The sequence below is a fragment of the Rattus norvegicus genome, chromosome 2, assembly GCF_021556685.1.
Source record: "Rattus norvegicus strain SHRSP/BbbUtx chromosome 2, alternate assembly SHRSP_T2T, whole genome shotgun sequence".
In the NCBI taxonomy this organism is placed as follows: Eukaryota; Metazoa; Chordata; class Mammalia; order Rodentia; family Muridae; genus Rattus; species Rattus norvegicus.
This window is the reverse complement of record NC_141535.1, coordinates 40,371,401-40,377,400: the sequence shown is the minus strand read 5'-3', so window position 1 is coordinate 40,377,400 and position 6,000 is coordinate 40,371,401.

Genomic DNA, 6,000 nt, shown 5'->3' with positions numbered 1-6,000 from the left:
TATATATATAAATGGAAAAAAAATGGGGTTCAGAGCTAAACAAAGAATTCACAGCTGAGGAATGCCGAATGGCTGAGAAACACCTAAAGAAATGTTCAATATCTTTAGTCATAAGGGAAATGCAAATCAAAACAACCCTGAGATTTCACCTCACACCAGTGAGAATGGCTAAGATCAAAAACTCAGGTGACAACAAATGCTGGCGAGGATGCGGAGAAAGAGGAACACTCCTCCATTGTTGGTGGGATTGCAGACTGGTAAAACCATTCTGGAAATCAGTCTGGAGGTTCCTCAGAAAATTGGACATTGAACTGCCTGAGGATCCAGCTATACCTCTCTTGGGCATATACCCAAAAGATGCCCCAACATATAAAAAAGACACGTGCTCCACTATGTTCATCGCAGCCTTATTTATAATAGCCAGAAGCTGGAAAGATCCCAGATGCCCTTCAATAGAGGAATGGATACAGAAAATGTGGTACATCTACTCAGCTATCAAAAACAATGCCTTTATGAAATTCATAGGCAAATGGTTGGAACTGGAAAATATCATCCTGAGTGAGCCAACCCAATCACAGAAAAACACACATGGTATGCACTCATTGATAAGTGGATATTAGCCCAAATGCTTGAATTACCCTAGATGCCTAGAACACATGAAACTCAGGACGGATGATCAAAATGTGAATGCTTCACTCCTTCTTTACAAGGGGAACAAGAATACCCTTGGCAGGGAAGAGAGAGGCAAAGATTAAAACAGACACAGAAGGAACACCCATTCAGAGCCTGCCCCACATTTGGCCCACACATATACAGCCATCCAATTAGACAAGATGGATGAAGCAAAGAAGTGCAGGCCAACAGGAGCCGGATGTAGATCGCTCCTGAGAGACACAGCCATAATACAGCAAATACAGAGGCGAATGCCAGCAGAAAACCACTGAACTGAGAACGGGACTCCCGTTGAAGGAATCAGAGAAAGAACTGGAAAAGCTTGAAGGAGCTCGAGACCCCTTATGAACAACAATGCCAAGCAACCAGAGCTTCCAGGGACTAAGCCACTACCTAAAGACTATACATGGACTGACCCTGGACTCTGACCTCATAGGTAGCAATGAATATCCTAGTAAGAGCACCAGTGGAAGGGGAAGCCCTGGGTCCTGCTAAGACTGAACCCCCAGTGAACTAGATTGTTGGGGGGAGGGCGTCAATGGGGGAAGGATGGGGAGGGGAACACCCATAGAGAAGGGGAGGGGGAGGGACTAGGGGGATGTTTGCCCAGAAACCGGGAAAGTGAATAACACTCGAAATGTAAATAAGAAATACTCAAGTTAATAAAAAAAAAGAAAGAAAGGAAGAAAGAAAGAAAGAAAGAAAGGAAGGAAGGAAGGAAGAAAGAAAGAAAGAAAGAAAGAAAGAAAGAAAGAAAGAAAGAAAGAAAAGAAATGTCTCCATGAGAGCCAGCTTAGGGCATTTTCTCAATTAGTGATCAATGAGGGAGGGCAGCCTATTGTGGGTGGTGCCATCCTGGGCCAATGATCTATAAGAAAGCAGGCTGAAGAGTCCTGTGAAGCAAGCCAATAAGAAGCATCCATCCCTCATGGCCTCCGCATCAGCTCCTGCCTCCTTGTGTGAGTTTCTGTCCTGACTTCCTTCAGTGATGAACAGCAATGTGGAAGTATGAGTCAAATCCCTTTTCTCCCCAACTTGCTGTCTGATCATGGTGTCTTGTTGCAGCCATAGAAACCCTGACTAAGACAGAAGGTAAGCAAGCCACACCTGAACTGTCAAATGAAGAAAAGAGTTGGCTTATTCACCAGACAGGAACAATAGTATCACTAACAAACATGGTACCACCATGGAGAAAGCCATTCTCCAAGGAGCATCTTCAGAATGTTTTAACCTGTGACTATCTGAGGGAATTCTCTGAAAACTTTTGCAATGCCTCTTACTCTGTAAGAGTAAAGCACAAGCCTGAGAATTTGATTAAAAAGTAAATATTTCTCCAAGAAAAATAAGAGTGTATATACAAATCGAGAAGACATTAAACCAAATGAATAGTTTCAGAGTAAAGGAATGTTTGTTTCGCTCCCCACCCCACCCTATGGCATTATGAGAAAATGTTGGCTTTTTGTTCTGGGCAAGATAGGAAGACAGACAGACAGACAGACAGACAGACAGACAGACAGACAGACAGACAGACTCCTTCCCCTTCATGGATAGATGATTGAGGAATGATAACACCCATAGCTGAGAGTTTCCTAATTCTAAGGAAAGAGAGAGCTGCTTTAAGTTTCTGATTATTTGGACTTAAGTTTCAAAGACTGTCCAGGTCATCATAGATGAATTATTCTTTCATCCAACAAAATCTGTGAACAGCTCCCACATAGTCAGTAGCGTACTGGGCCCAGAGAACACGTGGGTGTAATCCTTCCCTTCATGGCTTTCACAGACCATAAGAAAGCACACACAGAGCCTTGTGAGCACATCCTTCTTGCTCTCGGTGCATAATGTGTAAGTGAGCAAGCATCATTTATCCAATAGAAGAGGAGGACAGGGAGAAGAAGGGAGAGGAAGAGGAAGAGGAGGAGGAGGCAGAGGAGGAAGAGGAAGATGGAGAGGGGAGGAGGGGAAGAAGAGGAAGAGGAGAGAAAGAAGAAAAACCCTGATTACTAGCCTTGGTTGGGCCAAAGGGATTCTGGGTAAGTCTACACTTTATAGTTTAAAATACACTTTATAGCTTTTGTTATGTGGCATTTGTTATTAATGCAAATCATACAGACCATCTGGTCTAAGCCTAACTTCGGAAGGAGTGGGAATAAGGAGGAGACTATGCAGAACGTTTATCTCGTGGTTCTATTTAAGCTGGAGGACCTACATCTTCCTCAGAACTGAGAAGTACCTGGGGTTTGGGGGGAGAGAAAATTCCATTTGGCTAAAAGCACTTTATAAATGTTTATAGTACAAGCATATAAACAGATTACACTATTTGGCCCCCTTCCCACTGTTTAACCTCCATAAATGTTGACAGAGTCTAAGAAGGGGAATGCTATGCAGAACATACATGAGGACTTAAGCCAAGGACTTGGGATAGGAGTGGGAGTCAGAAGAGCCCACCTGAAGAATAATGTAGCATCTTCTAGATTCCCGGTGGGCTGTACCCAGGGAAATAAACAAATACAAAGACATCAAGCCAGAAAAACACCCAAGTTCTGCAGGCTACCTCTGCCTTGCTGGGGTAGTCCTTCCAGTGAGCAACAGCACTGGCCAATCACCTAAACTTCCCAAAGTCCTCAAGATTGCAAATACACATGTCCTCCTTATACCTTGCTTTAGAGCATAAGCTAATTCTACACATTCTCATTACAGTGTAATCTCAAGACGCCTTCATGCTGTTAGGCTGCAGTTGGGAAATAAAGGCTCTCATACCAAAAAGAAAATTTGTAATGTTTTGAAAGAAACAGGACTTCTTTGACCATCTAATGTAAGAGTTCAGGGTGCTCGTGGTACAGTGCCTAACGCTCACATGCCAAGAACATTTAAAGTGCTGCTTTAATGGAATTCACAGTATGTTCAAATCACCATTCTCTCTAGCCAGCCCAGTAGGAAGCTGTAAAGAAACATACCCAGATATTCTGCTTGTAGTAATGTCTACGATCAGTTGGTCACATTTTATATCCAGAAATTACATTGCAGGCTTCTGTCAGTGAAGCCTCACAATAACTCTGTGCACTGCTGGAATCATTTTTTTTTTTTTGTGGGACACAGGAGGGAACTGAAGCTCAAATATGCTAAGTGACTTATCCAGCCGTCAGAGGGCTGCACACTGGCAGAACTGCTGTAATCTTTTCCATAAGACTTATGGCGATTTGTCCAAAACTGCCCTACATATCATGAATTGTCTGAAAAATGCATAATCCTGAACCCCGAGTCTTACAAGACGCCCCCTGTACTAGAATTAATTTATAAAAAGATCTCATGTTATAAAACTGTCTCACATGTGGAACTTTTAAAAGTCAATCCACGGAGAGTAGTCATCAGCACGTTGGTAGGGGGCTGCAACTGGGAAGAATACAAAATTTGTTAGCTAAAAAAAAAAATAAGTCCTAGAGATCTATTGTATAACATAATGGCTATCAAGTGACTATGTATATTATGTACTTGAAACATCCAAAAGAGAGTTTTAAGTGTTCTCACCATTAAACTTAAGTATATGATATATATATATACCTATGTTAATTACTTTGATTTAGTCATAACACAATTTGTATATATTTCAAAACATATGTAGCACTAATTTGTATAATCTCCACTTACCAATTTCAATAATAATAATTCTTTTTAAAATGTGTAAACGGAAACAATAACTTTGGAGCCAAAGAAAACAGTGAAATTACCTCAAACACAAGATTAAATTTTAGGGCTTGTATTTCAAAGACATATAGCATTTTCTGTACTTCCTGTGCACATGAAATATTCCAAAAGAAAACACTTCTTGTTCCTTTTAAGGAACAAATCTAAGTTAAATGGTTCACTCTCTGAAATTTTTGGATTTCAGGATCAGCAAAGAATCCCCGACTTTGTCACTTAGGAGGGAGCAGAAGGCTCGGAGAGGTGCTGGCTGGATTTAGTTACCCACTGGTTACTGTTTGAATCTGAAATGACTTCCTAGGCTTGTGTTTTAAATGATCAGTGCCTGGCCAGTGGTGCTTTGAAGGTGGGGAAGCCTTTAAGAGGGTGTGGCATGACTGGAGGAAGTAGATCACGAGGAGCAGGATTTTGAAGTTTAAACCTGATTCTGGTTCCAGCCTGTTTTCTGCTTTCTGCTTCCAGCCACACGAAGAAGCCTACCCAGCAAATTCCCACCAACATGAACTTAGATATTCCCACTGCCATGTCTTTTTTACCATGATGCACTAGGACTCCAAAACTCTGAGCTGAAATCAGTTCCTTCTCCTTAAAGTTACTACTGTCACATATTGTATCCCAGCAATAAAAAGTAATTATTAGGGCATGCTAATGTCTTGCTGTACAATCATCCCCATTAGTGTTCTCCTTTTCTACCTCCTAAACCAATGGTCTTCTGGGCAGTGAAGCAATTCCATAACCTAAGCTGAATATTTAATTGCTTTGATTGCTCATGTTGTTATAAGCTCTTTAAGGTTCAGCCTTTATTATGGTGGCCTAGACAGAGTCAGTGAACACCCAGCAAAAGTTAATGGGGCCTTAACCTATAATCAACCTTTTTTAAAAATTGGTTAACTTTTATTTACATTTTAAATGTTATTCCCTTTCCCATCCATAAGACCCCTATCCTATCCACTCTCCCGCTTCTTCTATGAGGGTATTCCCCCTCCCTAACTACTCCGCTTCTCACTTCCCCACCCTGACATTCCCCTACACTGAGGGGTCCAGCCTTGGCAGGACCAAGGACTTCTCCTTCCACTGGTGCCCAACAAGGCCATCCTCTACTACATATACAGCTGGAGCCATGGGTCAGTCCATGTGTAGTCTTTGGATGGTGGTTAAGTCCCTGGGAGCTCTGGTTGGCTGGTATTGTTATTCTTATGGGGTTGCAAGCCCCTTCAGCTCCTTCAGTCCTTTCTCTAACTCCTCCAATGGGGACACCATTCTCAGTTCAATGGTTTGCTCCTAGCATTCGCCTCTGCGTTTGTCATGCTCTGACTGAGCATCTCAGGAGACAGCTATATCAGGTTCCTGTCGGCATGCACTTCTTGGATTCATCAATCTTATCTAGTCTTGGAGGCTGTATATATATGGGATGGATCCCCAGGTGGGCAGGCTCTGAATGGCCATTCCTTCAGTCTCTGCTCCAAACTTTGCCTCCATATCTCCTCCTATGGATATTTTTGTTCACCCTTTTAAGAAGGACTGAAGCACCCACACTTCGGTTGTCCTTCTTCTTGAGCTTCATGTGGTCTGTGAATTGTATCTTGGGTAATTCGAGCTTTTGGGCTAATATCCACTTATCAGTGAGTG